The sequence below is a fragment of the Mauremys mutica genome, chromosome 15 (assembly GCF_020497125.1).
Source record: "Mauremys mutica isolate MM-2020 ecotype Southern chromosome 15, ASM2049712v1, whole genome shotgun sequence".
Classification (NCBI taxonomy): domain Eukaryota; kingdom Metazoa; phylum Chordata; order Testudines; family Geoemydidae; genus Mauremys; species Mauremys mutica.
This window is the reverse complement of record NC_059086.1, coordinates 28,329,670-28,341,669: the sequence shown is the minus strand read 5'-3', so window position 1 is coordinate 28,341,669 and position 12,000 is coordinate 28,329,670. Positions and strand designations below refer to the sequence as shown.

General features: G+C 47.8%; 1 pseudogene; it reads right to left on the bottom strand.

Annotated features, from left to right (window-relative positions):
- Nucleotides 1–5,518: 5,518 nt before the first annotated feature.
- On the bottom strand, nt 5,519–11,775 carry LOC123350610 (annotated as a pseudogene).
- Nucleotides 11,776–12,000: the final 225 nt, after the last annotated feature.

Below are 12,000 nucleotides of genomic sequence, written 5' to 3'. Positions count from 1 at the left end.
TGGTGCTGTAGATTACAATATCATCAATGTATGATTCTGTGTACTGATCGTGTGGCTGCAGGATCTGGTTCACCAGCCACTGGAATGTGGTTACCACCCCGTGCAGCCCAAGCAACATTGTCATGAATTGGAAGAGGTCAAGTGATGTAGGGAAGGCTGTCTTTGCCTGCAAGTTTGGCATCAGGGGTATTTGATAATACCCTTTGGTGAGGTCCAGAGTGGAGAGGAACATCAGCACCCCTGCTGCTCCAGGAGCTCTTCTACCTGTGGTATTGAGTAGGCATCTGATTGGAAGATGGCATTTAGTTTCCAAAATTCAATACAGAATTGGATAGACCCATCTGGTATTGAGACCAAGACTATCAGGTTCTGCCATTAACTTCATGATTACTCCATGCCCCCGAGAGCCAGTATTGTCTCTAGATTTTTCTGGACAGTTCCCCACATTTTCTTAGGGAGTGGCTGGTGGTTGTTGCATACCTTCTGACCTGGGATAGTGGCAATGTGGTGGCTCATTGCATTCGTCCATCGCAGGTGGGCTGACAAGCCTTCTGGGAAGGCCTTCATTAGATGTCACAACTGCTCCTGATGCTCAGGGCTGAGCTCTTGGCCAATTGTCACAGGCCTCATATCCAGAGGTCATAGAATCATAGAAGACTAGGGTTGGAAGAGACCTCAGGAGGTCATCCAGTCCAATCTCCTGCTCAAAGCAGGACCAACCCCAAATAAATCATCCCAGCCAGGGCTTTGTCAAGCCTGACCTTAAAAACCTCTAAGGATGGAGATTCCACCATCTCCCTAGGTAACCCATTCCAGTGCTTCACTACCCTCCCAGTGAAATAGCTTTTCCTAATATCCAATTTAGACCTCCCTCAGTGAAACTTGAGACCATTACTCCTTGTTCTGTCATCTGCCACCACTGAGAACAGCCTAGCTCTATCCTCTTTGGAACCCCCGTTCAGGTAGTAGAAGGCTGCTATCAAATCCCCCCCTTACCTTTCTCTTCTGCAAACTAAATAATCTCAATTCCCTCAGCCTCTCCTCATAAGTCATCTGCCCCAACACCCTAATAATTTTTGTTGCCCTCTGCTGGACTCTTTCCAATTTGTCCACATCCTTTCTGTAGTGGGGGGCCCCAAACTGGATGCAATACTCCAGATGTAGCCTCACCAGTGTCGAACAGAGGGGAATAATCACTTCCTTCGATCTGCTGGCAATGCTCCTACTAATGCAGCCCAATACACGGTTATCCTTCTTGGCAATAGGGGCACACTGTTGACTCATATCCAGCTTCTTGTCCACTGTAATTCCCAGGCCCTTTTCTGCAGTCAGTCCCCAGCCTGTAGTGGTGCACAGGATTCTTCCGTCCTTAGTGCAGGACTCTGCACTTGTCCTTGTTGAATCTCATCAGGTTTCTTTTGGCCCAATCCTCCAATTTGTCTAGGTCACTCCGGACCCTATCCCTATCCTCCATCATAGCTACCTCTCCCTCCAGCTTACTGTCATCCGCAAACTTGCTGAGGGTGCAATCCATCCCATCATCCAGATCATTAATGAAGATCTTGAACAAAATAGGTCCCAGAACCGACCTCTGGGGCACTCTGCTTGATACCGGCTGCCAACTAGACATGGAGCCATTGATCACTACCCATTGAGCCCAATGATCTACCCAGCTTTCTATCCATCTTATAGTCCATTCATCCAATTCGTACTTTTTTAACTTCCTGGCAAGAATACTGTGGGATACCGTATCAAAAGCTTTGCTAAAATCAAGATATATCACATCCACTGCTTTCCCCAAATCCACAGTGTCAGTTATCTTATCATAGAAGGCAATCAGGTTGGTAAGGCATGACTTTCCCTTAGTGAATCCATGATGACTGTTCCCGATCACCTTCCTCTCCTCCAAGTGCTTCAAAATGGATTCCTTGAGGACCTGCTCCATGATATTTCCAGGTACTGAGGTGAGGTGAAGTCTGTAGTTCTCCAGATTCTCCTTCTTCCCTTTTTAAAAGATGGGCACTATATTTGCTTTTTTCAGTCGTCTGGGACCTCCCTTGATCACCACAAGTTTTCAAAGATAATGGCCAATGGCTCTGCAATCACATCAGCATCTCCCTCAGCACCGTCGGATGCGTTAGATCAGGACCCATGGACTTGTGCATGTCCAGTTTTTCTAAATACTCCTTAACTTGTTCTTTCACCACTGAGGGCTGCTTACCTCCTCCCTTAGGGCAGCAGTCAGGGAGCTGACCTTGTCTGTGCAGTCAGAGGCAAAAAAAGCATTGAGTACTTCAGCTTTTTCCAAATCATCTGTCACTAGGTTGCCTTCCCCATTCAGTAAGGGTCCCACACTTTCCCTGATCTTCTTCTTGTTGCTAACATACCTGTAGAAACCCTTCTTATTACCCTTCACATTCCTCGCTAGCTGCAACTCCAGTTGTGCTTTGGCCTTCCTTATTAAACCTCTGCATGCTCAAGGAATATTTTTATACTCCTCCCTAGTCATCTGTCCAAGTTTCTGCTTCTTGTAAGTTTCCTTTTTGTGTTTAAGCTCACCAAAGATTTCTCTGGTAAGCCAAGCTGGTCATCTACAATATTTGCTATTCTTTCTGCACATTGGGCCTCAACTAGAGACCTCAGTTCCATTTCTGGGGGGTAAGGGGTGATCAGTACGCCTTCCCTGGCCTTCCAGGCTTTCAGGAGGTTTACATGGTATGTGTGTACCTCTTTTCACTGCCCGCGTAACCAGATCTCGTAATCCATCAGCCCTACCTACCACATTACCTCAAAGGAACCTTGCCTGGTTTGGATTCAGTGAAGGGTAACAAGAGTAAGACCTGGTCTCCAGGTTCAAAGTTCAAAGTCCAGGGTCAAAGTACCTCTGTTGTACTGTCGCTCTTGTGAATGTTGTGCCGGTAGTAGATTCTGTTGGGTGAAGGTCCCCATTGTTTGGAGCTGTTTGCGCAGCTGTAATACATAGTGGGCTGACCCCATGACCTGGGTTTCTTGTTCCTCACAGTTCTCCCTCAGGAGGTCAAGGCTGCATTCTGTAGAGGACCTCAAAGTTGGAGAAGCCTGTGGGTGCTTGGGGGACTTCCTGCACTACGAACAACAGGGCTGGTGATAATGTGTCCCACTGCTATGGGTTGTCCTCCACAAATTTGTGTAGCATTGCCTTCTGGGTTCCGCTGAACTTCTCCACCAGCCCATCCATCTGGGGGTGGTGCATCGAAGTCTTGAGGGCCCAAATGTTCAATAGGCAGCATAATTCAGCCATTAACCATGATGCCACATTGGTGCCATTGTCTGTCAATATTTCCGGTGGTATTCCCATCCTGCCAGAGATCTTCATGAGTTTGGTGGGGATTGTTGGGTGACCTGGTTGCACATAAGGGGACTGCCTTGGGATACCAAGTCACGTAGTCAACAACCACAAGGATGTAATGGTATCCTGCACCACTTTTTCCAATGGTCACACTAGCTCCATGCCAGTGTGTTGAAAGGGCACCCTGACCATGGGGAGTGGGATTGCAGTACCTTTGGTATCCCCTCTGGCCCAGCTCGTTAGCACTCAGAGCAGGAGGTGCAGTAGTCCTTTACCTCACGATGTATGCTTGGCCAAAAGAATCTTCACGCCACTCACTGAAGGGTCTTCTCCCTTCCCAGTTGCCCTGCCCAGGGCACCGAGTGGGGTAGGTGAAAGAGGCCTCACCACAACCTCTGTGGAACGAGCAATGGCCTGAAGTCTTCCTGGGTCTGTGGGTCTTTAACCACTTGGTAGAGGCAGACATTCCGGATATCGAATCAGAGTCCATGTGGCAGCTGAGGGGCCTCGCCTCCCTCCTAGTTTGGATTCATTGTCTGCTACAGGCCCGGTTTAGGGTCAGATCCATCCTCTGCTCCAGGAGGAAATTCCTGTCACATTCCAGCTCTGCCTGGGCTTCCTGAATCGTTGGTAGTCTGGCACCTTGGGCAGGTTAGAGGACCCTTCCCCTGATCAGGGTTTGTCTGGGGCCCTAGTAACCCTCTCTTCATTGGCCCTTCCTTCCTCCCATTTGACTGCCACATTCCTGTAAGATTTTGCAGAACCACGGCCAGTCACACCCTAGGCTCATAGGGTATGACAACTTGGGGGCTGGAGCCCAGGCCGACCTGGGAGACCTCTTCATATCTGGCGATCTCTAGCCATAGCCAGGCAGTTGGGTATGGCTGTACATCCCCATGGATTCACTCCAGGTGGATCTCTGTTCCCACTGGTTCAGGGTTTTAGATCAGGCCAGCTCAAATAAGGGTCTGGCTACACCTCGAGTTGACTAGGGATGTCACAGAAGTTCCATTCACCCGTACAGGGACTCAGAGTTTCTCCAGGCCCCTCTTGTGGGCCAGGGAACCCATCACCCATACCTAGCCGTAGTTACAATCCATGTACGGGCACGCTCATTGGAAGTGTCCCTCTTGCCCACACTCGTAACAGGGGTCTCGGGCCCCTCCGGCCAGCGGGTCTGCTTTTGTTAGGCTGTGTCCTCTCAGTGAGTCTTCTTCACTGGCTGGCTGGCTGGTTGCCTCTGGTTAGGGGTTGGAATAAAGGCCTGTGATCTGTGCAGGTGTCTCAGGCCTCCTGCATCAGCTTGGCAGGGCCCCATTTGGTCCATCTCTCTTAGCTGCCTGAGCTTTCCAGTTTATGGGATCACAGCTTTGACCCTTCGGCAGCCAAATAATCCTCCATCAAGTCTAGGGCCTCAGGAAGTGTCGCCGGCCGGTGTTGCTGTACCCATTTCTCCCCTTGCCTCTTCCCAGGAGGATTTGGGTGAAATGTTCTAGGGTAGGGGTTCTCACAACAAATTTTTTGGTGGCATCACAGTGTGGCCACCAACTCTTGACGGTAGCCGCACTGACACTTTTTCCTACAATTATTTATTTTTCACCTAAAGTTAATAAAGTAATATGCACAGATATACATTCAAACCACTTGCATCCGATGAAGTGAGTATTCACCCACGAAAGCTCATGCTCCAATACGTCTGTTAGTCTACAAGGTGCCACAGGACTCTTTGCTGCTTTTACAGATCCAGACTAACATGGCTACCCCTCTGATATCCAAACCATTATAATTTATTTATCTATGGTTTGGGTTTTATTTATTAATTTATTTATTTATTGCAGACTCAGTAATAAAAATAATTCACAGCTATCTCTATTCTTTACTGGACCTAACAGAATAGAAACACAAATAAGGTGCTTTGCATGTTATTGTCGTTTTCGTTGTTTCTTTTGCTTTTGTTGTCTGTACAACAAATAAAAATGCTTTGACATAATAGAAGTCCAAATAATAATGAAAAAACATATCTGAAAATATGTCCAAATCTTTTCTTTCAGAAACAGACAAAAATCAATCTAATCCAGTAATAATGATAATAATAAGAAACATAATCCTATTATATTGTACTTTTTAGTAATACAGTATGATAATGAAATTAAAGTTCTGGGTTTTAACACATCCGCTGTGTGCATCAGACTACTTGCAAAAGTTCAGGAACTCTTTGAATGGAATGTCTGCAGGATCTTGGGTCTCTTGTGAAAGTAGAAGGGAAGCTTCCGGGTTAGCATCAGTGAGGCAGTTTCGGTAGTTGTTCTTCAGACAATGCAATGCACTGAATGCCCTCTATCACAGTACAGTAGTAGAAAACAGGGACAAGAAAAGCAAAGCAACTTTAGTGAGGGACTTGTAGGTGTCCTCAAACGGATACACGTTACTCCAGAACTCCTGTACTGTAACACTGGGATGACTGAAGCATGGTTTCATTCTTGAATCATTGCACATTTTCACCACGAGGAACTTGAGATTGCTTAAATAAAAAGAGTCAAAGGAATCTAATCAATCTTGTTAGGCAGTTAGTTTGCGACTGACCCATTCAACAATTCTGGTCCAGATGTTTTGGCTGCAAACAAAGGTGTACTGACAGAAAAAGTTTCCCTCACCGAAACAATTTTCAAGATTCTCCAAGTGGATACTCAGGTATTTGGTTACAGCTAAGCCGACTTTTTGCAGCGCATTCTCATCCTGACAGCTGGGAAACTGAATAAGCTCATAAAAAATTAAAAATCCCATACCCAGGGCTGCCCAGAGGATTCAGGGGGCCTGAGGCAAAGTAATTTTGGGGGCCCCGTCCACAAAAAAAAGTTGCAATACTATAGAATACTGTATTCTCATGGGGGCCCCTGCGGGGCCTGGGGCAAACTGCCCCACTTGCACCCCCACCACGAGCAGCCCTGCCCATACCTCTTGTAGGTGTTGGACAATGTCGGAGATTGTCATTCTAAATGTATTAATTATTTCAATGATATCAAATATTGTTAGCTGGGGTTGCTGAAGCTCCAGGTTCAAGGAAGCAATCTTCAGTAAAAACTCTTTCAAAAAGAGCAAGAAGCCATGTACTTCTGGATCTTGTAGTTTTTGCAACAGTTCCAGTGAAACTTTATTCAAAACCTCAACAAGCTCTTCCTAGAGCTCAAACAGCCTCTGTACATTGTCATTAAAACTAAGCCAGCGGACTGGGCTGTAATTCAGCAGCACTTTGTGCGTTTCACAGTCCATTTCACACAAGTTGTGAATTTCCCTTTATTGACACTGCTGGTGTTGATAGCACTGATGCATTTTTTTTCACTATGGATTCAACCTCATCTATACTTTTCATCAGAGGTGAAAGTAAGCGGGTACGGGCCAGTACGGAGGACCGATAAGAAAAAGTGCAGTAGCAACGGGCAAGAAAATGGAGCATTCACTCTCTCTCTGACTCCACCTCCAGGCTCCAGCAAAATTGAAGGTCCAAGAGCCTGGCTCCATGAATGTTTGGGGCCGGGTCTCCCCCCTGTTGCCCCCCCCCCCGCTCCTCCTCTGAGTGTGCCCTGGCCCCCCTTTGCTGCCCCCATGTACCTCCCTGGGTCCTGGAGCAGAGAGTTTGTCTCTCCTGTCCCCTGCAGCTCCATGCTGCCTGCCTGCATTAACTGCCGCCACAGGGTCCTAGTGGCCCCCCCTCCACTACTGCCAGGGCAGGCTGCCCTTCCCTCTCAGACCCTTTCATTTTCCAGTGGGACCCTCCACCTGTACAGCTGCCCCCCTGTCTGCAGTCACTGCTCTTGTCCCATGCTGGGCAAGGGGCAGCCCCAGTGAGGCTACAGTGAGGGGCAGCAGCAGGGGAGCAGGCGCACATGTGATGGCAGACCCCTCCCCCGCCTCCGGCATGACACCCACCACAGGGGAGGCGAGGGGGATTCCTGGAGCTGAGAGGGGCCCTAGGAGCACGTGCAGTGACCGTGGGGGAGTGAGTGTGCTGCCGGGGGGTGGGTTGAAGGGGTCCCTACCCCAGAGCTTGCTGCTGCCAGCAGAGAGAGGGCTGGGGGGAGTCCTTCTCTCTGGCTCCAGTCCCAGGGGAGCCTGCCTGCACCCCAAACTCATCCCCAGCCCTGACCCACCCCAGAGCCCACACCCCCAGCCAGATCCCTCATCCCCCCCGCACTCCAACCCTCGTTCATAGCCCTGAGCCTCTCCAACACCCCAAACCCCTCATCCCCATCCCCAGCCAGAGCCCTCATCTTCCTGCACCCTAACCCTCTGCCTCAGCCCTGAGTCCCCTCCCACACCCCAAACCCCTCATCCCCAGCCACATCACAAATCCACCCCAGCCTCACCCAACAGCCCTCACCCCTGCATCCCCCCTCCACACCCACTCCCATCCCCAAACTCCCTCCCAGAGCCTGCACCCTGTACCCCACCTGCATCCCAATCCCCTGCCCCGGCCCAGGGCCTGCACCCCAGACCTCCTCCCCCACCCAAACTCCCTCCCAGAGTCTTGGGCAGGTGGGGGGGGTGGAGTTTAGAGGGGCAGAGTTTGGGCAGGGGCAGGTTCTGGGCACCACCAAAATTTCTACAAACCTGCCACCCCTGCCGGCAAGAGCTGGTGCGCCATACCGGGGTGGACTGGCTTCCTGAGGCAGCAATTTAAAAGGCTGGAGCCCAGGGCCCTTTAAATTGCTGTCAGAGCCCCGCTGCCAGAGCCCTGAGGTAGCGGTTGCGGGGCTCGGGTGGCGATTTTTAAGGGCCAGGGGCTCCTGCTGCTGCAACCGCCCTGGGTCCTTTAAATCACTACTGGAGCCCCACTGCCGCTATCCCAGGGCTCCGGGGACAATTTAAAGGGCCAGGACTCTGTCAGCAATTTAAAGGGCCTGGGGCGCTGCTGCGGTAGTAGCAGCTAGAGCCCCAGACCCTTTAAATCCCCCCATTTAAATTGCTTTAAATCCTGATTTAATGGGCCTGGGGATTTAAAGGCTCTGCCTCTTCCGGTGGAGGCTACACCCCTCCTCAGGATTCCAGAGTACCGGCAAGTCCTTTAAGTTATTTTCACCCCTGCTTTTCATAGAAGCTTTGCTGGCAAGTACATCTTGGTGGGCAGAACAGTGAAACAAAAAAAGTTTCTGAGTGCATCTTTCTTGGAAGCAGTTCTGCAACCCTACTCATGCACTTTGCATAGCTGCTTCCCCATCAGCTGTCAAAACTCAGAGATTGTCAAAGCTAACATGGGACTCCTGCATTCTCGCCTGAACACATTAAAAAATGTGTTTGCCACTAGGCCTATCTATGAGGCTCACCTGACATAAAACACCTTCAGAAAAACAATGGCCATCACAGTCCAAAAAGGAAACCCACGTGATTACCTTGGATTCCTCGTAACATCAAGGCTCCCATCCAAGCACAGACTGTAGAAAGAGCGTGCTGCAATTTTTCCAGCTATTTCATTTGGTAGAGAATTCGCCAGATCTCTTGTGCTCTTCTGTAAAGTGTCATTGCTCAGTTGTATCTATCTGAAAAGCTTACTTTCTGGTTCTACAGACAGAAAAATTTTCTTCAGGAGTTCTCCATCTCTGTGTCTGTGCTTTCCCCACAAGTAGTGCCAAAAGTAGGCACTCAAATCTCATCTGCTTTATTCAAAAAATCTTTGAGCTGCTTCTATTGTCTTTTGAAAACAGTGTGTGCATCATGTAACAGCTTGCACCTCTGAAACTCATCATGGTAATTCTGTTCAAGTACTCCTGCATGAGTGCTATAGTGACATTGCATTGCATGAATTTTGATTTGATGAATTTCTCTCTTACAAACAGTGCACACTGTAATTTGCTTCAGAGTAGCAGCCGTGTTAGTCTGTATCCGCAAAAAGAACAGGAGTACTTGTGGCACCTTAAAGACTAACAAATTTATTTTAGCATGAGCTTTCGTGAGCTGCAGCTCACTTCTTCGGATGCATAGAATGGAACACACAGACAGGGGAAATTTATACATACAGAGAACATGAAAAGGTGGAAGTATGCATACCAACAGGCAGAGTCTAATCAATTGAGATGAGCTATCGTTAGCAGGAGGAAAAAAAACTTTTTGAAGTGATAATTAAGATGGCCCATAGAAGGTGTGAGGAGAACTTAACATAGGGAAATAGATTCAATTGGTGTAATGACCCAACCATTCCCAGTCTTTGTTTAGGCCACTGTTAATAGTATCTAGTTTGCATATTAATTCAAGTTCAGCAATTTCTCTTCTCAGAACTTGAATTAATATGCAAACTAGATACTATTAACAGTGGCCTAAACAAAGACTGGGAATGGTTGGGTCATTACACCAATTGAATCTATTTCCCTATGTTAAGTTCTCCTCACACCTTCTATGGGCCATCTTAATTATCACTTCAAAAAGTTTTTTTTCCTCCTGCTAACGATAGCTCATCTCAATTGATTAGACTCTGCCTGTTGGTATGCATACTTCCACCTTTTCATGTTCTCTGTATGTATAAATTTCCCCTGTCTGTGTGTTCCATTCTATGCATCCGAAGAAGTGAGCTGCAGCTCACGAAAGCTCATGCTAAAATAAATTTGTTAGTCTTTAAGGTGCCACAAGTACTCCTGTTCTTTTTGTAATTTGCTTGGCAACCGAAACAGATAGGTTCAGAAAAACAAGAAACTGCCTTTCCTACTGGCCTTGAAATGTTCATTTTTCTTCCTTCCATGTTCTGCTTTTCTTAGCAGGAGCTGGCTTCTCTGAGACCATCTCTGTATCACATTCAGGGGCACTTGTGCTGATTTTTTGTAAAACTTTCTGATATCCACTCGTGTTTTTAACTCTTTTACCTTCTGCCACAAACAATCTCAGCCTACTCAAATACCACACAGTGATCTTGCTGACAATGACATTGACCAATAGCTGCTTACAGATCAACAGTAGTAAACACAGTGTGAATATGTTTTGTGATTTGAAAGGAAACCACATCTATGGATTTCAGCTCTGCCTGCACTATAGTAATAATTAGAAGGAAATGAGAGTGCATTATGGTATATGGTGTTTACAAGGCAACTTTAAAACTCTACATGTCAGTGATTGTTTTGGTGTTCCTGGTGCATAGGAGTATTTGACTTCTATATTGTGGATTTAACCAGGGCCTTATTGGTGGGTGATGTGGGCAACCACTCATGGTGCTGTGGTGGGGTGAGCGCTATGAGGCAAGGAGTGGGGCAGGCCTGGGGTGTGAGGCCACGTAAGGGACCTTGGAACAATGAGGGGGAGGCAGTGGGGCCCATGTGTGATGGGGCAGTTGGCGGGGAGCCCGGGGAAACAGAGGGAACTAGGGGCAATGGGGGCAGTGCTTAATTTGTAATGAAAGAGGTGTCAGTGCTCAAGCTGGGTAGCCAGAGAGTGGCAGCTGATGGCAGAAGCACAGTTCTGAAGACAGGGTGGCATTGGGGTGCTAAGTGTGCTGTGAAAAGTGCAGGGCAGCATTGCCCAGGGGCCAAAGTCAATAGGATTACCCTTCTAGGTAGGGCAGTGTCATAGGTTTCACCCCCACTCTGGACTTTAGAGTACAGATATGAGGACCTGCATGTACACTTCTAAGCTTAACTACCAGCTTAGATCTGGTTTTGCTGCCACCACTCCCAAATACTGACTCCCTTCTCTGGATAGTCTTGAGAGACTTCTTCACCAAATCCCTGGTGAATCCAGATCTAATTCCCTTGGATCTAAAAAACAGGAAAAAAATCAATCAGGTTCTTAAAAAGAAGGCTTTTAATTAAAGAAAAGAAAGGTAAAAGAAAAAAAGGCCTGGGAGACAGCATACAAGCTGATCTCACAGACAACAGATTTAAAACACAGGATGTTCCCCTGGGCAAAAACCTTAATACACACAAGAATACCCAAATTTGATTATTCCCCTAATTGCAAAAAGACAAGTTACAAAAAAAAATAAACATAAACCTATTTATTCTTTTCTAAAAATTACTACTCTGATAAGAGGCTGGTTCCTTGATTTTTTTCACTCCGGCTGAAACTGAAACTGACTCTAAAGAAAGGAAACTTCCCTCCTTCCTTTTGAAACATCTTGTTCCCGCATTGGTTCCTCTGGTCAGGTGTTAGCTAGGCTAGGTGAACTTCTTAACCCTTTACAGGTAAAAGAGGCATTAAACCTTAACTATCTGTTTATGATAGGCAGTATGGCCTAGCAGCCAGGCAGGGGTTAGGCTGCCACCAGGAGTGAATTTGCAGTTGGGGTAGGGGGATCTGGGCCCCTACTCCACCAGGTCCCAGTCAGGGCCCTATCAGTGGCAAGTGTATCCACCACTGAATCAGCAGGAATCCCTCTGAAACATGCTGACTCTGTTCCTAGCTCCACAACCAGATCAATGTCTGGTTCCCCTGGCCTACTTCCTATCCTGTCTTCTTGCCCCATAATCCATGGGTCCTCTGGAGTAGTCATTAGGTGAAGTTCCCAATAACTCCTTCCTCTCATGGGCATCTACTGACAACCAGGTATTAGCCTGGGTCTCGGTGCCTTGGCCTCTGTGCTCTGGGGCGCCGACAGCTCCTGAGCAGGAGCTTGCAACACACATCCTCTCTCCTCCTCAGTCATGGCAGAATGAGCAGTGCTGCTCCCTTTTATACTGTGGTTCAAGTTGGAGCAT